Below are 24175 nucleotides of genomic sequence, written 5' to 3'. Positions count from 1 at the left end.
CTCTTTTATCTATTCGAGGTGTAAGGAACTTACCTCAGCCTCCCCTCCACCCACCAATTCCCCCCCCACTTCTTTCCCAGGAAGCCTGGCCTCAAGGCAGCAAAGACCAGCACCTTAATCAGGCTGTTGTTCCTCTTCTTGCGTTAATACAACCGATGGGGCTATTTTTGTTATCTTCGGAGTTTTATCTCCCAACCTGCCGTTTGTGTCTCTTCCTGAAAAGAGATGACTTCGTTACTTTTATCTTCATTAATTCAGACTGAATTTCATTTATTTCCATCCTACATGGTCGGGTGTTAGACACAAATCCATGGCCTTCCTTTACAGTGTCTTGTGCTAATGCTCTCTGAATAGTGATTTTGTGTAACCTCAGCTGACAATACTAATTCCAAGCAGCAGACAACGATCCGGTACCTATTTGGTGGAAGGACAACACTGGCATTCGCAAATGGAGGCTATGCGTTCCATGCTGTGCTTAGTTTTAGCCTTTGACGATCGCAAGAGCAGATACAGAATTGCTTGGGGTCACTGTAGCTCCCTTGATATTTTTAGCGGGAGCTATTTTTACTGAGGCTGTTCTATCTGTATCCATAGATGTAGCATCTTGTGATATAAAAAGGCTCCACTAATGAAACGGTTTTCTCCCTTCCCCCGGCCACTTGCCAAGGCTCAGGTGGCTGCAGGAGACATTGGTAAAAGGAGGAAGACAATGCAAGAAACAGCAGCAACTGCCAGAATAACAACCTCGAGCGGCTTGCTGGGAGGCGGCCCTTCTGGGCCAAGTCAAAGGTTCAATGATCTTGGAGGAGGTTTTCTGGAATCTTTTGCTTTGTCAGTCCTTCTGCTCTCACCAGTGTCACGTGTCACTTCACATGGCAACTGTGAGTCTGTGTCTGCATTGTCCCATGTGCGGTGAGCTCCTCCAGGGAGGGAACGCTGTGGTGGACGTCCCCTGTCCCTGGCTGAGTGAGTATGAAAGAAATGCTTGCCAAAAGTATTCCTAGTAGTGCCCTTTCTCTTGCACTCAATCCGTGGTTTTCAAAAGGTACCCTACTTCGGGTAGCACCTTAATACCAAAGCATTTTAGAGGTTCCTGGGTGGCTCAGTGGGTTAAGCCTCTGCCTTTGGCTCAGGTCATGATCTCAGGGTCCTGGGATCAAGCCCCACATCAGGCTCTCTGCTCAGCGAGGAGCCTGCTTCCCCCTCTCTCTCTGCCTGCCTCTCTGCCTACTTGTGATCTCTCTCTCTCTGTCAAATAAATAAATAAAAAATCTTTAAAGAAAAAAAAATATCAAAGCATTCTAAACTGAAAGGTAACAGCAAAGCTTCTAAGATCTGCATAAATATTTATCTGTGATTCATTAAGTGCTTTTTTCTTTTGAAGGTTTGTTCTTCACCGTGCTTCTGTTTGGTCTCTAGAGACATGTAGATTTATATGCCAGTTTTGTTTTATTGATACAATTTTTAAAAACTATGTATTCATACAATGCTAGGTCCTCGCTCTTTAGATGATAAGCACGTGATCTTTGCAGGCGCCGCTGGGGTCTCTCTCTGAAGGCTCCTCGCGGCCCCACGCAAGGCTGCAGGTGTCATCGTGGTCCCTGTCCTCTGACAATGCCCCCAGAGACTGGTTCAGTCACACCCCTCCTTCTTCCTCTTCCTTTCAGAAGATCACATCCTCCTAGCTTTCCCGCCTCCGCTCCGTGGATACTGCATAACACGCTCGTCTCTCTAATTGTTCTTTTTTACCTTGCTGGGTTCCACCCTGGCAGACAAGAGAGTATCTCACACCCCTCTCCCTGTTACCTTTCGAAGGTAAAGGAAAAAGAAACAAAAACACAAAGCAAAACAAAAAACCCTTAACTCACAGATGAAGAGTGAAAGATGAGCAGCCGTGGTAAGGAAATCCATGTATCTTCAGCAGCAATTACATGACGATAAGTAGCGCTGCTGATCTTTAACACCCAGAAATGTCCTTCAGAATTGGATTGGTCTTTCATCCACCTCCTCACCCGTGTGACCGCAAAGAGACCCCTCTTGAGCTCCCCACAGAGTTTACCCTTTTAAAAAAAGGACTCAATAGTTTCTTGCATGTTCATTTTTTTTTTAAATTCCTGGTAATACATTGGCATTTTTCTTACCATTTCTGTTCATCAATATCTGGCGCTTTGGCTTCAGTAGTAGATCAGGGACCACTGGTCTCAAAGACCAGCCTGCAAATTGTTAAAACATTGTTTCCACGGAGAACTGTGTCCCGAGGTCCAGAAAAGCCATTGGAAGCGTGCTCTTAGAACACAGTGTTTGCAGTGTGGGAAGTAGTCCATAGTTATTAGTCTTTGTGTTCAGAAAAATGGGCCGTGCTGCTAATTCCTAACTTTGCTCTTGTGTGGACATTTCCTCTGAGTAATGTACTCTGTCTCGCTTAGCTTCTTTGCTTTATGCCATAGTCTTTTGAGCGTGCAGCATTTTGAAACAAGTTTTCTACATTCAGCAATTTTTTCCTTCAGTTACATACACAGGCACAAAAATCACATCAAAAAAGTCAGGAATTTGGAATATTGAGCTTTATTAGATATCCACTTTATTCTGCCTTATTGTCACAGATTATTTAGAAAAAGGAAACTACAGACAAAAAGCAAATTCCTTTCTATACTACTCTAGACATAAAGCAAATTCCTTTCTATACTACTCTGGATTTTTGGTGCTTAATATTTCAAAGTAATGTTTATATTTACATTAGTTCACTTTATGTTTAATTTATTTAATTATATAATTTTTATTATATTAATATGTTTATAGATGTAACCATATATGTAGGTGACTATATATCTTATTTATATTTATAATTTTCTCTTCTGTGTTATAAATGGGAGAGCTAATAAAATTACTCTACAGGTAAATAAATAAATTTATGAAACTATATGCCACTCTGCTGAGAGAGGCTGGAGAGGAAGGGACAACCTAGTTGGTCCCACAAAGCCTGAGGTGGGTGCCTCTGGCCCAAATTCTAAGGTAATCCCCAGAAGGCAAACACTAGAAGTGTTGCCGTGAAGGGTAAGCTGAGCTGAAAGCTGGGACAGTAGATTCAAGCCACATTGCCCATGAAGAAGACCAGGAGCTGAGGTTTCGAGTTGGAAAGGAGGGCTTTGGGGAAGCAGGAAGGCAGTTCCTGCAGAAAGGGTACCAAAGCCTGTATCCTGGAGCCATTGAAAGGGGCCAGAGACCTTGAATTTTTCCCAAGAACTCAAACTTGGCTTAACATTTTTAAATTGACCAATGTAAGTAAATATAGCAACAATCTAAATAAGAAAACAGAAATATGATCATCTCAATAGATGCAAAAAAGCATTGACAAATCCACCATCCATTCCTGTAAATGCTTCTAACAAACTCAGAAAAGAAGGGCACTTCGTAGGGGTGCCTGGGTGGCTCAGTTGATTAAGCGCCTGCCTTTGGCTCAGGTCATGATCTCAGGGTCCTGAGTTCAAGCCCCACATCAGGCGCTCTGCTCAGTAGGAAACTGCTTCTCCCTCTTCCTGGTGCTCCCTGCTTATACTCTCTCTCTCTCTCTCAAATAAATAAATAAAATCTTTTAAAAAAGAAGAAGAAAAGGGCACTTCATCAAACAGACACAGTGTATCTATGAGAAACCTGCATCTGACCTCACACTTAATGGTAAGGGGCAAAGCAGGAATGTTTGAACTACCTGTTTTCAACACCATACAGGAGGTTCTAGGCAGTGCCCTAAGGAAAAAAGAGAAATGAAACACATTCGTATTTGAAAGGAAGAAGTGAAACTGCCAGTTCACTAATGACACAATGGTGTTGAAAATCTTAGGAAATCTGCCAAAAGCATGTTTAGAACTAATATGTGCATTTAGTAAGTTTGCAGGATACAAGGTCAATATCCAGAAGTCAGTTACATCTCTATATACTAGCGACAAACAGTTGGAGATTGAAACATTTTTAAAATACCTTTCACAATAGTAGCAAAATTACAAAATACTTCCAGTCATCTTTGAGAAGATGTGTAAGGTCAGTTCACTGAAAACGTCAAAATATTGCTGAGAGAAAGGAAACATCTAAATTAATGGAAATATAAATAGTGTTCATGGGTCAGAAGACTCAATAGTCTTGTCTATTAGGATAGTAACAGATGTATAGGAATAGTCCAGAATTGCTTCTGTTTCAAAATAGCAGTGGAATTTTAACAGCTCAGGGTAATCAAATAAGCTGCCTTTCCCAGCTTCTCTCTCTCTCCCTGCCAGCCTCTGTCCCTCTCCCTTCCGCCTCTCTTCCCATCCACTTCTCTCTCTTCCTTCCCCATGGACACGTCCCGGTAGTTAGAAGTCATGCCTGAGAGCTCCAGGCTACCAGGATGAATGTCCCAAGAGAAACTGGCGGAAGTTTCATGTCCGCTTCTACCCACGTGGAAGATCAAATAGCATCACTTTTCACTTTTGCCACCTTCTAAAGCCCTGGCCTTTTCAAGAGGAGGGAAACTATCTATGCCAGTTCTTTCTTTTTTTTTTTTTCAAAGATTTTGTTTATTTATTTGACAGAGCACAAGCAGGGGAAGCAAGAGGGAGAGGGAGGGGGAGAAGCAGGCTCCCTGATCAGCGGGGAGCCTGCTGATCAGGGAGCCCCATGTGGGGCTCTATCCCAGGACCCTGGGACCATGACCAGAGCTGAAGACAGATGCTTAATGACTAAGCCACCCAGATGCCGCTGTACACCAGTTCTTGAGGGCTGTGTCAAGGGATTTGTGAATAAGTTTTAGAACCATCACGAAAACCCTTCCTCTCAAGGCTGTGTGTGCACGTAGCCTTGTTCACTTCCTTTTCCTTCCCACCAATCTGCTGCCTGGATTGTGGCTTTTACCATCCTGGTCCCTGAGGCAAGGCAGGACCTGCCGAGCAAAAAGATGGCGGGCCTCTGGCTCACTGCACACCTCACACCAGCCCTTTACTATCTCCCTGGACTCTTTCTTGTATCCTGTTTAAAAAAATGCTATTTTGAGTTTTCCATCACTCACAGCCCACCCTGCCCTGTGCTGATTAGCAAGGTCGGCAGGACTAGGGAGTGAAAACTTAAAAAAAAAAAAAAAAAGAGGAATCATATGAGAATACAGGAAAAACGACATTCCCCTAGCCTACCACTCTTGAAAATGCAAGTTGTTTTTATGGCTCTGTAGGGGGAAATCTCACATTCCACTTCCTACAGGTAGTCAAGGGGCCAACCTTGAAGAACCTGTTACATTTGCTGGATTTGAGTGGTATTGGGTGTGGTGGCTGTGTGGGGGTGGTGTGTGTACCTTGAGGGAGGGGAAGCTGGGCACCCCGTATGCCCGCTCCTCTGGCTTATCTCACCAGATTCTTTGATGAAAACTCATAAATTCTCAAATCAGAATACTTCCGTCGACGCCAAAAATCATCTCTTAACCCAAAGCAGTGTTTAACATCCATAGATGAGATTTTGGGCAGATTCCAAGGGCTACTTAATGGTAAGGAATTATTTCAGCAAGGGAATTAGATGATGCCCACCTATATACAATACATATATGAGTAACCACAGGGTCACCCACTGCCACCAAGACTACGTTTTCCTACAGAAAATATTCCTGCAGTCACTTTTTTGGAGAACAACTTTCAAAGTACCTGTGAAATGATTTCGTGAATTGTCTATCCTTTGACCATTCATCAACTGGGGGTTTCCTGTGTTTTGTATCCTTTTGTGTGAGCTTTTTTCTTAAAGCAAGGATCCTAGCAGAATTAATTCTGATGCATTTTAATGCCATTCTTCATTGTTAGTCATTCTCAGAAAATTATAAATATTTCATGTTGGGTATCGCCAAATGTTACACATCATGGTTCTCCATGAATAATCTTTTACTGATAATTGCTAGTGAGGCTTATGGTTTCTTGACTTGCTAGAGTTCATGGAGATGTATTGACTTAGAGCTAATTAAATTGTTGCCTGCTGCTTTTGAAACTGCTACAGAAGCATGCCTGTCATTAGCGCAGCCTTTGTGCGGGAAGCCTGAGTTGGATTGAAGACAGCCATTTTTCCTAAGTGCTTGCTGGGGATGGGGGCGGGGAAATGAGATGGCTTCACAGAGATTCAGGTTCTATATACAAAACTTAACCGTGGGCACCGTTTTGGTGTTTCTTGTTTGTGTGTGTATATTTTTGATTTTCTGAGACTTTGGAACTGTATGTTTAAACTTGCTACATTTTCCTTCCAGAATTTCTCTATGAATAAGAATTCTATTTGGTGGTCATCCTGATTTCTTGTAATGTATGACTTTTAGGAAAAGTTTAAAAACCAGTGTATTTTGCTGCAAGATTGTGAATACATGAATCGTTTGGGATCATTTTAACCCAAGACAAAATATGTAGGTTTTTCAATTTAGGGTATGACTGAAGAAGCTTTAGGAGTAGAACTAACCATCCTTGGAGGTCACATTAAACCCATGATGTCCCTGGGCACCTGGGCGGCACAGTTGGTTAAACGTCCAACTCTTGGTTTCTTGCTGTAGAGTCAGGTCATGATCCCAGGGTTGTGAGATGGAGTCCAATGGCAGGCTCCACACTCTGCATGAAGCCTGCTTCAGACTCTCCCTCTCCCTCTGCTCCTCCTCCTCTCCCCGTTTGCCCGTGCTCTCTCTCTAAAATAAACAAATGCTTTTTTTTTTCTTTTTTAACTAGCCTATGATGTCCCTTCACATCAAGTTTTTCAGATTAGAACTGATGGAGAAGGCAAGCTGTGGCCTGGAACATGACCGCCTTCCGCCACCATCCAGCTCTGTGGCCTGTTTGTCAGTGATGTGTCATTTAAAGCCCTCTGCTTCGGTTTCCTCCTCCAGGAAATGGTGATAGTAATTGTACTATCCCGTCAGGTCATCGTGAAGATTAAGGGACCCCATATTCACAGCCTTTAAGATGATCAGTAAATGTTGGCTGGTTTTGTTTATTTTGACTTTCATCCTCATAATTATAGTACTAAAACTCACATAATGCTGAGCTCTGGGCTTAACAGTTTTCCTGTCTGCCGTTTCATTTGACCTCAACCAGATGTAATTAAGTTTCATATTATTTTTACGATTCTGGCTTAGAAATGAGGAAACTGAGATTCAAAAGGTTAAGAGGTTTTTTTTTTTTTTTTTGAGAGTCCAACAAAGTTTGAGTGTTAAAACTCACATCGAGCTCAGCTGACTCCAATCTTCCCCAGTCATTTACATTACTGTGTTTTCCCATGGTATCACTGAATTTAGAACCGGAGGAAATGCCAGAAAGCATTTATTCTGAGTCTTTAATTATAGAGATGGGGAAAATGAGGCCCCCCAAGAGTAAAGATTTGCCCAAGATCACATGGTTTGGAGAAGACCCAGATTTCTTCCTTATCATCTAAAGCGTTTGGCCACAACCGGTATCAGATAATAGAAATTCCAGGAAAGCCCCAAGGACATGGTGATAACGATGCCACATGAAGAATAAGATTTCCTTTCAGTATCTTGAGAATTTTAATAGCGTGACTTTTCTGCAAGCCAACTGTCACGGGATTGCTATAAAAGGCAAATAACATCGTTCCCATCAGTGAGGTATCGTCAAACCCAGAGGATCCCTTTCACTTCTGCTTTGTAGTGCTTTGGCTTTGTCTTCTAGTAATTTCTCCCCTTCCCATGGGAATCAAGGGATCCCATGGGAGCTGCCTTGCCTCACGGCGCTTATGCTCATTGTTTAGCGCTTTCATGGGCTATGACGTGGGGCTCCAACACAATGAAGTCATCCTCACATGCAGCTTCTGGAAGCAAAGAGGAATGAGGGCATATTGTAGCACCCGTCGTCTTGTACCTCAGGGGGATACGTGCACGCACTTTAGTAGTGGCAGCTTTCTGACACACTTCACAACGGAGGGGGTCTCACACTTTGTGTGAAGTCATCTCTCCCAACCTGGCCCCGTGTTCTGGGAGACAGAGGGAGGAAGTGATTTAAAGATAGGAAATACGTCTATCATCATGCCTGAAGGGGTGATTGAATTGCTCACTGGAATGGAAAAATTTCTGGAAAGGGCTTTCCCTCCCAAGTCCTCTGACACAGGGCTGCAACTCCAGAAGACTGCTCCTGCCTTCAAACACCACCCATTTTCCCCACCTCAGAGCCTTTACACACACGCTCTCTTTTCACCTATAACCCTCCTCCCATGCCCGGCTTCCTTCCTTGCTTCTCATGCTCATCAAAATGTTTTCCTGGACCACCGTATCTAAAATAGGCCACCCAGCCCTGTTCTTCTTCATATCCTATTTGATCCTTTGATAGCGTGGGTGACAATTTTATACGGCTTGGTTATTGCTGCAATAAATCTTCTCTCCCTCCCGCTAGACTTTAAAATCCGCGAAGCTCGGTGACATTCAACTCGTAATTTCAGTGCCTAGAAGATGCTGTTAGTAAACGCATGCCGAATGAGTACATTTGGTTTGGCCAGTTGGGTGGATAAGTGAGGTCATCACTAAGGGTTAAATGGACACAGGACATTAAGGGAAAATGAATTGAAGATGCTATTCAGGTACAATAGTAACGTAACAACTGATGGTTTAGAACCGGAAAATCTGTTTATTCAGGTTTGTCCAAATACGTGTAATTCCAGTGTCAGAGTAGCTTAACCTTTGACATCAAAGGAGAAGTGGCATAAAGCTACTCCATGGGCGTGATTTCTGTGTCCCGCCAATTCTCTTGGGGTTTGGGGAGAGGAGCCTGGTTTGGGGTCGCTCTGGATCGCCTTCCATTTTTGCTGAATTGTTTAACTCGTGGGGATCTGGACTGCACATACCCTCCTTGCCTTGACCCCCCGTGGCCACACACACACTAGGCTCCGCTCCCCTCCGATGTCGCAGCCCTGCTGGATCCTTCCGTAAGCAGTTCAGCTTTTTCCTGCCGATAACAGCTTAGGGGTTTTACCCACAAATTCTAAGCTACTTTGCAAGGTATTTTTCTCAGGCAAAAACAGTTCCATCCCTAAGAGAAATGTGTGGCCTCGCCTTGCCATGCTAGTTAAAGGTCACTTGGTGATGAGTAACAGAATCCAAATGAAACTAAGATAAGCAGATTAAGGAATGTGTTGTAAGAAGAGTGTGGTTTCTACTGGAACTCCAGAAGAATTCAAGAACCAGGACTTGGGAAGGTGTTTCCTAGTAAAAACAAGTAGTTTCTGAGGATTGTAGGCAATTCCCACAGAGGGGGAAATCCACATGAGCTGGCCAGACAACCCCAGAAATGTCCGTGCTGTGACCCGCTGAGTGCCCAAGATCGGGACCCATGTCATGTGGGGCACTGTCTAGAGAACACTTCACGGGACCTGTAGCACTTTTGGACATAACCATCAGCAGAATTTTAAAAACATGATCATTGTTTCACTTGGGAACAAAAATGAAAAAAAAAAAAAATCCTTTACCATTCAAGTGAGATATGGATGAGAGAAGAAATAATGCAGTTGGAAACTAATGATGCCAGAAATTATTTTGACCTTTGAAGTGACCATCTTAAAAGCTGAATATTTATTCTGTGCTGTCATTCTTAGCATTTTCTGTGCACCCACTACCTGTCCCTGTGAGATATGTAGTACATATTTCACTCCTACAAAACATGAGCTGTGGTGGAGGAATGCTGACAACAGTCAGCTCTGGCTTTGGTCCTCCATCTTGTTCTCCCCTCAGGCCCACGGGTGACGCCCTTTGGAAACTAGTGGAGATCTCCTGGTGGGTGGCTCTTTTTCTTTTTTCCTTTTCCTTTCCTTTCTTTTCCTCCCTTTCTTCCTTCCTTCCTGTCTTTCTCTAACATTTTTAATAGGCTTTAATTCACTTTATTTTTCTTGTTTGAACAATGTGGTGGCCACCACCGGAGCCTGGGTCCTCCACACGGAGACTATGATGTGGTCTTTACAAGATGGCCAGTGAATTCCTGGTAGGGAGACTTGGTGAATACCCTCTTTTCCCAGAGATTAGGGGCGAGAGAACTGTAGGTCTCGAAAATGGCATTAAAAGTGGCCTTGGCGGAGTTGCCCACAGTGACAGGACAGCTGAGGCGTAGCAGTCATTGATAGGGGCCATCACCAGGAGCTTCCTGGGTAAAGGCTGAGATGCTGTCAGTGCCCTTGGGGGCTGGGATGAGGCACGCCAGCACAGGGCCACGGCAGCCGGTCACCTTGCATGGGACAGTGTGGCGCTTGCCAGTCTTGTTCTCCCGGTAGCCGCACCGCAGAGGAATGATGGAGACCTTGGCCAGTGTGATGGCCCCATGGGAGGCAGTGGCCACCTCTTAGAGAACCCAACACCCAGACCAACGCGTCCATTGGAATCTCTGTCGGCAACAAATGCCTTGAACCTGGCCTGCCAGCCTGCCTGGTTTGCTTTTGCACAGACAGGATCTTCAAAACCTCATCTTTGAGGGACAACCCCCCCCCCCCCCAGGAAAAGTTCAATGATTCAGATTCCTTGGTGGGTAGAGACAAGAGATAGATCTTCTCCAGGGACTTGATCATGTCCTTGACTGGGTGGCCCAGCTTGGTGAAGGGACCCCCTCCTTGTCCTCAGCCTGGCCTCCAGGAGCTCCATGGCCTCAACCAGCCCCCACTGGGGTGGGGACCCCAGATGGGGGTGCTCCTGCCCCTGCCTCCACCAGAAGCTCTGCACCCTGGCCTCCCATTTCAGGGCCCCGGAGACAGCACCTGTCATCCCCCATGTGGTGTTTCTTCAGAGAGGACTCCAGGTGTGGCCCTTTTAGGTAACGACCATGTGACCCCACCACGTTGTCCCTCCCTGCATAAAAGCTGGGGGCGGAGGTTGGGGCTGGGTGGAGACTAGCTTGGAGAGTGGCTGTCTTCTGTCTGGATCCACTCCCTGTCCGTAAGTTATCCTGAATAACTGTGTGATCAGTACTGAGTGACCTGCTTCCTTTTCGGGTCTCCAAGTGCCTTCTCGGTCTGGAGGATACATTGCTGTCCCTCCCCCACCTAATAACCACTGGCTTAGTCAACAGGGTACCCAGAAGGGGCCAGGCACGGGTAAAGGGGCCAAGCTGGGGGAAAGCCCGAGCTCCGCCAGGGGCCAGCACAGGTTGCCCCTGCCGGAGGAGAGCCCCTTGTCCAGGCCCAGGGCGGCATGGGGGAGGGCACGCACCTGTTTTCCCTGCAGTTGGTGGAGTTTCTGAGCCGACAGGCTGACAATGGCAGCGCGGTGTTTCGATCCTGGGGGAGATGCTGAAATGGGTCTGAGATGATAAAAAATGGTCTCAGTCAGTGCTCAACCTGACTTGCACAAAGGACTGTATGCGGTAGGCATGGGTGAGAATCTGCGCTTAGCTCCTTTGTTGATTGCATAAGTGACCGCATTAAAATAACCTGGCAAAGCGAAGGCGGTTGTTCCCTCTGCTGGGGGAGGGGGGCGTCTCTGGAAGAACTGCAGGGGATTGCTGGTGAACTGGAAATGAAACTTGAGCTCCGTGCCCACCGTTTTAGAGGCCCAGACACAGACTTATTTTCCTCTGGTATGAAAGGTAGTATCTTACAGTCAGTGCTGGGCACGGGGTCTGGGATTGAAGTATCTATCCTTGCCCCTAGGGTTAATCAGCCTATCACTACAGCAGCCCTTGTGGCGGTTGATGTAAGACTGAAGGAGTCGCCATAGGTGGAAACAGATGGCTTGAAAAACGGAAAAACAGCATCTTGCTGAGGACAAAATGGTGGAACGGGGCCCATCAGGGTCTCCCGTAAACAACTGTAGTGCGATCTAATATTACCCTGGACTCCCCCACCCCCACTCCCCCAACCCCTGGAGAAAATCTAAACAACCTGATTCAGTGCTGCTAAGCCTGTTGAAAGCATTGCCTCAGGGAAAGTGGTTTTCTCCCTTGGTGGAAGGCTCGAACAAGACAGGTGGGTCGCAAAGTGCCCCCCCCCCGGGGGAATTTAGGGGCTGACCACCCCCGACTACAAGGAGGGGATTAGGCCAGCATTACCCTCTAGTATGAGCGATAGGAGACAACCAGAGGGCCCCCCAAAGTGGAATTAGCCATTTATTGGTCTCCCACTAACAGCCTGTCCTAGATCCCCAGACAGTGGAGCTGAAGGCACTCTCTCCATGGAAATCGCTCAAAATATGGGGGAGAAACAAAAGCTGTTGATGGTCATGGCAGACGAATTATCCAGATCAGACAAACTAGTCGTTGCCTACAGGTTGGCAGGCTTCCTCCCCACTGTTTTCTAGCGCACACTTTCCTCAATCCTGTGCACATCTGGGGTGTAGATGTTCTACGGGATCAGGATCTAACTTCAACCACAGGTGAATTCAGGTTGTGTAACTTGTGATGATTTATCCTCCTTGTCTCAAGCGGTCTCGTCATTCTAGGCGTACTTAGAGCCATGAGCATGGGTGATAAATACCTACAGAATCCAAAGACTGGGTCAATCCATGAAGCTCCTGGGGGAGACCAAGGTGATCCTGGCAGTGGTCATTGATAAAATGCAAGCCTTCCCAATCCCGCAAAGAGTAAAGGAATGACAAGTTTTGGTTGGCTTACTGGGTTACTGGAGATGTTTATATGCTTTGATTAAGAAGGGAAGCCAAGGGGGTTGGAGTGCTAAACAAGAGGCTTTTTTAATGGCAAAAATGGTAGTAAAACAAATACAGGTCCTGGGGGTATTCATGTGAGATACAAACAGAAGTTCATAGTCAGAGGGTTTGGTCAGAACAAAATGGGAAATCAATTATTTGCATCAGTTCAATAAGAATCTGGGGGCACCTGGGGGGCTCAGTGGGTTAGGCCTCTGCCTTCGGCTCAGGTCATGGTCCCAGGGTCCTGGGATCGAGCCCCGCATCTGCTCAGCGGGAGCCTGCTTCCTCCTCTCTCTCTCTCTCTGCCTGCCTCTCTGCCTACTTGTGATCTCTCTCTGTCAAATAAAATCTTAAAAAGAAAAAAAAAAAAAGATGACACCATTGGAAGCATGGGTTGTATTCCTGAGGCTTGGACTGAAATGCTGTGTTTGAGAGAGACACACCTAGACTCAGGTCTGACCAGACAGCTTTGAGGAACTCAAACTTGATGGAGCCAGTGAAGCCCCTTGGGGGGAAAAATGACCTGGAACCTTGCTTACAGGGTTCCTGGGAGCCTTACCAGGTGAGTAAGAGAAGTCACTTCCTGGCAGGTTCAGGAACCTCAGGAGACTTAGGGGGGACCTCCAGAAGAGAGGAAGTAATCCAAAACTGTAGATACCGCCAGCAAGTCTGATGGTGAGGATTTGTCTTGGCTCTTAGCCTTGAACGGCTGTTAAAGGTTCACTCTGAAATTCCTTATGAAAATTTCTAGCAAAGCCAATTAAAAAGAATCTGAATGACCCGTCACTATTCTTACTGCCCTAATGTAACTGGCCAAGTTGGTTAAAACTGGACTTGTTTGATAAACAATAATAATTTAAATGCCCCTATTAAACCTTAACGTGAATATTATATGTGCAATGTGTCATTTTGTTCATTATATTATGGTAGTTATATCAGATATGAATTTACTGTATTAAATAAATGTGCCTATACCAAAAAAAAAACAACCTAGACTTGTTCTACAAACAACTTAGTCTTAATTTCGGTATCTTTGCTAGAAGTGGGAGTGACTTTGGAGAAGAAAAACAAAATTATTGCTGTAACATACCTCTGTGGGTATTAGAGTCTAGTTCTGGTTAATTGTCCTTGAATGTTTTTTATTTATCTATAAAACCAGGCAGGATCCTGTGTTCCAATTTCTTTGCATATCTGGCTAATTTTCTAGCTGATCGCTTGCACACTATAAGCCTGACTTTAAAAACCCGGCGGCAAGCCCATCTCCTGAAATGAGACCACTGCTTAACTGACCTGACCTAATTGACCTTGTTATGAAATGGGGAACACGTGCTGCCTCAGACCATCCAGGAGGGTCCAAAACAATGGCTCTACAAAGGATGGGGCTCAACTTAGCACTAGGCAACATCAGCAATTGGATGCAAGCCCGTTTCATTGCCCAAATCATGATCTGTGCCCCTTTCCAGCAGGAGGTAGCTAGGGCGGTCATCACCCTTACACCTTGAGAATGAGGAATGGCAAAAGCCAGGGCAGGTGCTGGCTCACGGAGACCAAACAGCCACTGTGCTAAAATGAGATTTGTCCTGCTGCCTGTAAAGCATCTTACCACCGCTAGCCTCACGTTGCTGATGTTCCTTTCTGTTGCCTCAGGAAACATCTTCCTGTCACAACCCCACTTACACTGAAGCTCACAATCGCTTCAACCGTGAGGTTGAGGAAAGGACCCCTTTACCAGATCACTCATGTTATATTGTAGCTGTGGGGAAAGGGGCGCATGTCCGCTCCCGATAGCTGGCTCTCGGGGCCTCAAGGAAGACGGGCATATCAAGATTACAGAGGCGGTAGAAACGATGGGGTGGAGTGTAGGAGTCCTGACAACACTGACTCCATCTTGTGTCCTCCTTCTGGTCCCCGCCCCCGCACGGAGGGGGCCACTTGAGATAATTAGCAGAGCTTCTCGGCCACACAGATGACACAACTTCAGATAACTGCCCTGTGACCCATCATTGCCCTTCACTTCATGAAAGCTGTGCTTGAGGTCCAGTGGGAGGACCCCGACCCTGGGGCAGATCTCCGTCAGATCACACCTGTCAGTAAATTATTCTGAATAACTCTCAACTGTAGGGAGTGGCTTCCTTGGGGTTGTTATTATTATTATTATATAAAAATGCCTTCTGAGGATTGAGGAGACACCGCTGACCCTCTTCCACCTCGTGACATAGTTATTTTGCCATTTTATACATGAAAGGACTGTGCGTGGGCATTAAGAACCCCTGGAAGATTTCACATCTAGCAGCGATTAGTTAAAATCTTCACTTCCCTTTCAGGCTTCAGAGACTATGATTAAAAAGCATTTCCCCTTGTAATCGGAAGGCTATTTTTAACAGAAAACGTCTTTAAACACAGTTTGGCCTTATCTAAAATCATATTTTTTTGTCCTAAAGGAGGGGGGTGGGAGGGATTGGGTGGCTGGGTGATGGACATTGGGGAGGGTATGTGCTGTGGTGAGTTCTGTGAGTTGTGTAAGACTGATGAACCACAGAGCTGTACCCCTGAAACAAATAATACAGTGTATGTTAATATAAATAACACACACCCATCCAGCTTCCTCCAAAGTGGAGGTCAGGGGCGCTCTCATCTTAAGATGTGGCAGCACCATCTAGTGGTCAAAAGAGGCATAGACCTAGGAGTTGATTTTCTTCATTGGATAATGATCCCCGTTTTTAAGGACGACCAAGATGAATCTGGGGCTTCCAATTAAAGATGAAATGACCAAATATGTTTATCTCCCTCCCTTGGGAAAAATTCTTCCACAAATACTGAGAAGAACAAAAGAGTACAAAAGGACTTAACAGAGGAAATGAGAAGCCTTAGCCCGCTGAGGACATAGGGGATGGGAGCCGGGGCTCAGTGCTGAGGCATTATGATGTATGAATGCAGGCGTGAGGCCAGAGACTGGAAAATGGGGTGAATTAAAACGGTCTCCACCCTGCCACCCTGTAGGAGTCAGGAGGTTTACACTCGGGGCTATCAAGTCAAGGACAGCCGACTCTGCTTAGATTGGGGGAATAAAGAAGGAAAATCCACACCGTGAATGGTGTGTCTTCCACATCCTTCCCACAGTCAGCTCCCACGTTCCTTTCTGGAGGAACTGAAGGGCGCTGGGGGAGACTCTGGCCATCTAGAAGTCCCTCAGGGAGAAGGCTGCTGCCTTCCATGAGACCAGCATTCAACAGTCCATCTCTGCTTGTATGAATCTCTAAAAATGAGTGGATGGCCCAGAGTCATCACAGATTTGGGAGAGCAGCAATATGAAAAAAATGAAGATCAAAACCAACAAGAAGTTAGTGGGAACAGAATATACAAGGAGGGGGACAAAAGGCCCCCTTCATAGTGTCTTCATTCCCCAAAAGTAGAAATGGCCAGTTATTTTGTGGCTTTGTCTCTCAGGTCAGGAAGGACCTTGCCTGCCTGTCTTGTCTCACATGGGAGGGAGGGTGCAGAGCAGTTGGAAACTGCTTAAGCCACATTTGGGTAACAGGGAGGGTTAAGAGGGAGAATGGCTCAGGCATTTCTTCTCTGAGGCCTGTATCTTCCCCAGGTTGTGGGCACCGGGCAGGCTGACTTTATTGGGCACGTCCTTTCTGCAAAAGACGGAGACCACAGAATCAGAAACAACATGGCAATTCTAAACTGTATGTTGATTCTAAACCAGGACCCTAGGTCTGAAAGTAGCCAATTGAGAATCTTTATTGGCACTTAGAAAGGAAAGGCTTTTCCCTGTGAAGGCAACCCTGACTCCAGGTTTCCTCTTGAAGCTCCTGTGAGGCAGAAGCATGGAAAAGAATAACAAAGCATGTTTGGGAAGATACAGCACACTTACAAGCAGCAAGCGATAGTTAATGAACTTTCTGCAAGAATAACAAAACTTCAAAGACTTATTAAAACAGTATTGCTATTTCAAAAGAGCTGCTTAGAACCCTATGTGTGCTCACTAGTGGTCTGTAAAGTTGTAAATTCAGAAATGATGAATTTGGAATAGAATCCAGAGTCTGATAATAGTTCAAGTAAAATAGTTTTGTGAATTCTGAAACTTCTAGCCCTTCAGAAATCATGATGAGGCTGTTTCTGAAAATGTTATAATCAAAAGAGTTCCCCCCCCCTTTTTATAAAAAGATTTTATTCATTGGCAGAGAGTGAGAAGGACCAGGGGGAGGGGCAGAGGGAGAGGGAGAAGCAGACTCTCTTCTGAGTGGGGAGCCCGACGCAGGGCTGGATTCCAGGACCCCGAGATCATGACCTGAGCCCAAAGGCAGACGCTTAACCGACTGAGCTGCCCGGGATCCCCTAAAGTTTCCCCCTTTTTCAAGAGATTGGGAGATGCAAATAAAGGACATTTTTTTCTTCCACGAAAAGAGAAGAATCAATAGATATAGGTGTACAGGCTGGTCTGGACATCTTGGGAAAGCTCTCTCTCCAGATCTTGTCTGTTCCAATTCCAGGAAACCTTTGCTTTTAGGTCACCAGATGGAGTGTGGGTCCTGTCCAGGTTTGGTGCTTTCCTTAGATGTGTCCCATGGATCCAAGAGGCTATTCTCTGGAATTTGGTGGCCACGGGTTGGTTAGAAGTACCTGGTGAGGGCGCCACCCGAGAATTTGAAGAGAGTCTTTCTAGAAGTGTCTTTTCCAATAGACAAAATCAAGTCACAAGGTGGGATGCTTAAGATCATTGTCTCCTGGAGTGCACTGTGAAAAGATAGCTCTCCCAAAGCATGGTTATTTTTAATAGAAGTAACCAGAACTTGAGGGTATAGAAGTATATCTCCTTTATCAACTCTGGGTCAGAAGAGGCAGGGGCCAAGTGCAATGGACATCCTGTGACTGTCTTAAAGGGTGAGAGTTTATAAGTTCCGAAGGGGGTGGATCAGAGATTTAGAAGGATCAATGGCAATGCCATTGGCCAAGGTCTTGGGAGGATACTGACAAATATTGCCCAAACAGTACAGACTTGTTGAAGCACCTGGCCAGTGAAATGGGTTCCCCAATCACTATGCAGTTCAAGAGAGGTTCCCCAGGTAGGGATAATTTTTTCTAATAGAATTGGGCTATCTATGAGGGAAAGCTTTGGTCCACTGGTGGGAAAACATGCAAACCATGACTAAAACATAATTCTGTCCTTGAGACGGGGGAAGTTACATGAAATGTATTTGCCAAAACTCTAACCGTCCATTGGGCAATTTGAAAGTCCCACAGGCAGTATGGACAGGTTTCCCAGGATTGTATTTTGGACAAGTGGGACAAGGTAGACACTTTTGTCGCCTTCTTAATATTTATCCACCAATATTGGCTCATGAATGCTATCATTTTGTCAGGAGACCAATGATTTAATACATATACAATTGTAAGTAGTGGGAATTTCAGAATTTATGGTAAGACTGGATTGTTATTTGGTCCAAATCAGACTTCTATCTTTTTATCAAAGCAGCAGTTACTAGATTTCCAATATTGTTTCTCCTTTTCTGGGGCCAATTGTTGGGCATCCTTGGTCAATAGCTCCAAATTATCATTTGGAAAATCTCAAAATTATCCAATTCCCTTTGGAAGATGACAGAGGTTTGGCTATTGGTCTCCTTGAGAGCAGCATTTTTGGCAGAAATATCAGCAGGGTGGTTTCCTTTGGCCTCCAGGGAGTTGAGTCTTGAATGCCCAGGAACCTTAGCAATACCTAGAGCTGCCGGCAAAAGCATGACATCTGGTGCATTTTGGACATGGGAGCCATTTTGAATCTTATCCTCACTGGAGGTAGGGAGACCTCCTTGCTTCCGTAATGTTCCAAAATCATGACCTAGCTCAAAGTCACATCAACTATCAATATAAATGTCTGTGGTTTTTCCCTTGGCTAAAAAGAAGCTTAAGTAAGGGCATAGACGTATAACTCAGCCTGTTGGGCTGATGTGGCTAAAGGTACAGAAGCTGTCTCAGTGACTTCAAAGGGAGTTGCAGTGGCATACCCAGCATGATATTTACCATTTGTATCCTTCAAATAAATAAGAAGCATCAACAAACCATGAAAAGTCTGCATTGGTTAGAGCTTTCTAAAAATTATCACGGGGAATCAAAAGGTGATCTGTGAACATTAAGCAGTTGGGGGGGTTTCATCCATGGAGGAGTAGGAACGGGCGTCAGGGTTAAGGCTACGGCAATGAGACAAAGTTACAGGAGGAGCAGTTAATGGGAGAACGTCCTAGGAGATGAGGCAGTAGGCTGGAAAGGGTTGAGTGGGACGAGGCCTTGGAATGGCTTTTGCTGCACAAGGCACAAGAATGCTTAAAGGAAACCCTCGACTATTTCTTCAGTGGCTCAATCAAAAGGGCAGTGGCAGGAATGGCTCTGAGGTAAGGGGGATGTCACCAAGCCACAGAAACTACTTGTTGGCCATAGTACCCCATGGCATGGTGATGGTCCTACGTTTTGGGCGAGCACTCCAAGGACATTCCACTTCCTCTCATGTCACCTACAAAGAGGCAAGAGGGAAGTTGGTCATTAGGATGTCTGAGGGCAGGGGGCTTTGTTAGACTTTTAAAGTCTCAAAGACTGTGTTACCACCACCCCCCACCCCAGTTTACAAATAGTAAGGTTAGGATTATCTCTTTTCACTAAAATATTCGGAGGCTGAGCCTAAAGACAGAAGTTTGGAATCCAATTTTTTTTAAAATTCCAGTAGCATACCCTGTTATGTTGGTTTCGGGTGTGTAACAGAGTGATGCTACAATTCTGTACTCCATGCTCGTCATCTTCAGTGTACTTATTCTTAATTGCCTTCACCTGTTTCAGCCATCTCCCCTCTGGTAACCATCAGTTTGTTCTCCCTAGTGAAGAGGTTGGTGTTTTGTTAGGTTCTTTTTTCCTTTTTGTTTCTTAAATTCCACATCTGAGTGAAATCATATGGTATTTGTCTATCTTTGGCTTATTTCACTTAGCCTTATTCCCTGTAGATCCAACCACGTGGTTATAAATGGCGAGGTCTCATTGTTTTGTTTTGTTTTTTTATGGCTAATATTCCATTGTATATATCTGACTTTTTTTTTTTTTTAAGATTTTATTATTTGTCAGAGAGCACACAGCACACACATGCACAAGCAGGAGGAACAACAGGCAGATGGAGAAGCAGTCTCCCTGCAAGACTCCCTCCCAGGATCCTGGGATCATGACTTGAACTGAAGGCATTCTCTTAACCCACTGAGCCACCCCGGTGTCCTATCCACCATCTTTTTTATCCATTCACCTATCGATGGACATGGGTTGCTTCCATAATTCGGTTATTGTAAATAATGCTGCAATAAACACAGGCATGTGTATATAGTTTTGAATTTGTCTTTTCATATTCTTTGGGTAAACAGCCAGTAGTGGAATTCCTGGATAATATAGTAGTTGTATTTTTAAATTTTTGAGGCACCTCCACAGTGGTTTCATCAGTTTGCCTTTGCAGCAACAGTACGTAAGGTGTCCTGCTCCACATTCTCGCCAACACTTGTTGTTTCTTGTGTTTTGATTTTAGCCATTCTGTCAGGTATGCAGTGATCTCATGGTAGTTTTGATTTACATTTCCCTGATGATGAGTGAGGTTGAGCATCTTTTCACGTGTCCGTTGGCCATCTGTATGTCCTTGGAAAAATAGCTGTCCATATCTTCTGTCTGTTTTTTAATTAGATTATCTGTTTTGGGGGCATTGAGCTTTATAAATTCTTCATGTGTTTTGGATACTAACCCATTATTGGATATGTCATTTGCAAATATCTTCAGGAGGTTGTCTTTTTGTTTTATTGTTTTCTTTGCTGTGCAATGCTTTTTATTTTGCTGTAGTCCCAAAAGTTTGTATTTGCTTTTCTTTCCTTTGTTTCAGAAGATGTAACTAGAAAAACATTGCTATTGCCGATCAATGTCAGAGAAATTATTGCTTGTGCTCTTTCTAGGATTTTTATGTTTCATGTCTCACATTTAAGTCCTGAATCCATTTGGAGTTTATTTTTTGGGTGTAGTGTAAGAGAGTGGCTCTGTTTCATTCTTTTGCAAGTAGCTGTCCAGTTTTCCCAGCACATTTTGTTGAAGAGAATTTTTTCTATTGTGTATTCTTATTCCCTTTGTCATATATTAATTGACATGTGTTTATTCCTGCACTCTCTATTCTGCTCCATTAATCTATGTGTCTGTTTTTGTGTCAGTACCATAACATTTTGATTACTACAGCTTTGTAATGTAACTTGAAATCTGGGATTGTGATACCTCCAGTTTTATTGTTCTTCTTCAAGACTTCTTTGACTATTCAGAGTTTGTTTGTTTGTTTTTTATTATTGTTTTGTTTGTTTGTTTTGTCATTCCATACACATTTTTATAATTTTGTGCTCTAGTTCTGTGCAAAAATGCTTTTAATATTTTGGTAGGGATTTGCATTAAATCTGTAGATTGCTTTGGGCAGTAGAGACATTTTAACAGTAATGGTTTTCCAAATCCATGAGCCTGGGATTTTTTTCCGTTTGTTTTGTTTTCAATTTCTTTCATCGGTGTTTTATAATTTTCAGAGAACAAGTCTTTCACATCTTGGTTAAGTTTATTCCTAGGTATTTTATTCTTTTTGGTGCAATTGTAAATGGGGCTGTTTTCTTAATCTACTGCTTCACTATTAGTGTGTTAGTGTATAGAAATGCAAGGGATTCCTGTGCATTGATTTTTGTATCCTGGACTTTTTACTTATTCATTTATTAGTTCTCTTTTCATTTGTCAGTTGAATTCATTTATCAGTTCTAATAGGGTTTTATTTTTTCTTTTTAACAGAGTCTTTGGAGTTTCTATATATAACATCGTGTCATCTGCAAATAGTGAGGGTTTTACATCTTCCTTACCAATTTGGATGCCTTTTATTTCTCTTCTTTTTGTCTGATTGCTGTAGCTAAGACTTCCAGTACTTTGCTGAATCAAAGTGGTGAGAGTGGTCATCCTTGTCTTATTACTGATCTTAGGGGAAAATCTCTGTTTTTCCCCACTGAGGATATCAGCTGTGAGTTTTTCATATAAGGCCTTTATTGTGTTGAGATATGTTCCCTCTAAACCTACTCCGTTGACAGCTTTTATCATAAATGGATGCTGTACTTTGTCAAATGCTTTTTCTGTATCTGTTGAGATGATCATACGGTTTTTGTCCTTTCTCTTGTTGATGTGATGTATCATGTTGATTTTGTGAATATTGAACCCCCTTTCAACCCTGGAATAAATCCCAATTGATCATGGTGAATTATTATTTTTTTATGTGCTATTGGATTTGGTTTGCTAAATTTTTTTTAAAGATTTTATTTATTTATTTATTTAACAGAGAGATCACAAGTAGGCAGAGAGGCAGGCAGAGAGAGAGGAGGAAGTAGGCTCCCCGCCAAGCAGAGAGCCCGACGTGGGACTCGATCCCAGGACCCTGAGATCATGACCCGAACCGAAGGCAGAGGTGCCACCCCGGTGCCCTGGTTTGCTAAAATTTGTTTAGGATTTTGACACCTATGCTCATCAGAGACACTGGCCGTAGTTCTTTTTTTGTATTGTCTTTATCTACTTTTGGTATAAGAGTAATACTGGCCTCATTGAATTTAGTAGCTTTTCTTCCTCTTCTACTTTTTGGAGTAGTTTGAGAAGAATAGGTATTAACTCTTTATCTCTTCATTAAATGTTTAGTAGAATTCATTTGTGAAGCCATCCTGTCCTGGGCTTCAGTTTTTTTGGGTAGTTTTGGTTTTTTGTTTTTGTTTTTTCCTTTTTTTTTTTTTTTTAATTTACGTATTCAATGTCATTGCTGGTAATCAATCTGCTCAAATTTTCTATTCCTATTTCCTTTTGGGGAGCTTATGTATTTCTCAGTATTTATCCATTTCTTCTAGGTTGTCCAATTTGTTGTCAGATAATTTTTCATAATATTGTCTTATAATCTTTTGTCTTTCTGGGTGTTGGTTGTTATTTCTACTCTTTCATTTCTGATTTTGAGTCCTTGTCTCCTGCTTTTGTTGATGATCACAGCCAAAGATTTATCAATCTTCTCGATCTTTTCAAAGAACAACTTAGTTTCATTGATCTGTTCTTTTTTTTTTTTTTTAGTTTATTTCTAATCTTTATTAGAAACATACAACATTGTATGCCTATAGCAATGTATATTGAGTTGATTTAGACTTAAGTTTGAACCCTTTGTTACTCCTCTTCCTCTCACCTCCCCCCCACTTTTTGGGTATATGGAGTCATACTTTATATCCTTTTATTTTGTGACTGATTTTTATAGATATACTTAATTTTACTGCTTTGGAGCTTCCTACTTTTCTTACTCTTACTCATGGTCTTTCCACACAAATAGTCTCCTTTAATATTTCTTGTAGGGCTGACTTAGTGGTCATGAATTTTTTAAACTTTTTTTGGTATGGAAACTCTATCTCTCCTTCTATTCTGAATGATAGTCTTGCTGGATAGAGTAGTCTTTGTTGCAAGGTGTTTTTGTTTTTGTTTTTGTTTTCCTTTCAGCACTTTGAATACGTCATGCCACTCCCTCTAGCCTGCAAAGATTTTGTGGAAAAACCAGCTTGATGGCTTTACTGGAGTTCCACTGTATGTAACTGTTTTCATTTCTCTTGCTGCTTTTAAAATTCTGTCTTTAGCACTACATTTTGCCATTTTAATTATTGCCATTTAATTATTATTATTGGTATGGATTTCCTTGCATTTTACTGGGGGCTCTCTGGGCCTCCTGGATGTGGATTTTTATTTCATTCCTCAGATTCAGGAAGTTTTCTGCTGTTATTTCTCCAAATATTCTGCCTCCTTTACTCTCTCCTCTCCTTCTGGGATCCCTAGAAGATGAATGTTGGCTATACTTCATGGTGTCATTGAGTTCCCTAAGTCTGTTTTCATTTTTTATTATTTTTTTCCTCTCTCTTTTTCAATTTGATTGCTTTCCATTGCTCTGTCCTCCAGGTCACTGATCCATTCATTGGCTTCCTCTAGTGTACTGTTCGTTCCATCCAGTGTATTTTTAACTTCAATTATGGAATTCTTCATCTCTGATTGGTCCTTTCTTATGTTTTCTCTTTGTTGAGGGTCTCATTAAGATTCTCCACTCTTATGTCCAGTGAGTATCTTTATCATGACCATTACTTTAACTCTTCTCTCTGGCATATTATCCTCATTTTGTTTGGCTCTCTTGCTGTGTTTTTGTCCTTTTTTTTCATTTGGCACATATTCTTCTGTCTCCTCATCTTGTCTAAGTCTGTCTGTTTCTTTTTTTTTTTTAAGATTTTATTTATTTATTTGACAGACAGAGATCACAAGTAGGCAGAGAGGCAGGCAGGCAGAGAGAGAGAGAGAGGAGGAAGCAGGCTTTCTGCTGAGCAGAGAGCCCAATGTGGGGCTCGATCCCAGGACCCTGAGATCATGACCTGAACCGAAGACAAAGGCTTTAACCCACTGAGCCACCCAAGCGCCCCAGTCTGTCTGTTTCTATGTGTTGGGTAAGTCAGCTATGTCTCCAGTTCTGGAAAGTAGTAGCCT

At 43.5% G+C, this 24175-nt stretch overlaps 1 pseudogene; it reads right to left on the bottom strand.

The window, feature by feature from the left end:
- Positions 1-9858: 9858 nt before the first annotated feature.
- Positions 9859-14261, bottom strand: LOC123936966 (annotated as a pseudogene).
- Between the last annotated feature and the right edge of the window lie 9914 nt (positions 14262-24175).

This window comes from Meles meles, chromosome 2 (assembly GCF_922984935.1).
Source record: "Meles meles chromosome 2, mMelMel3.1 paternal haplotype, whole genome shotgun sequence".
In the NCBI taxonomy this organism is placed as follows: Eukaryota; Metazoa; Chordata; class Mammalia; order Carnivora; family Mustelidae; genus Meles; species Meles meles.
The sequence above is the reverse complement of the archived record's forward strand: the minus strand, read 5'-3'. Positions and strand labels throughout refer to the sequence as shown.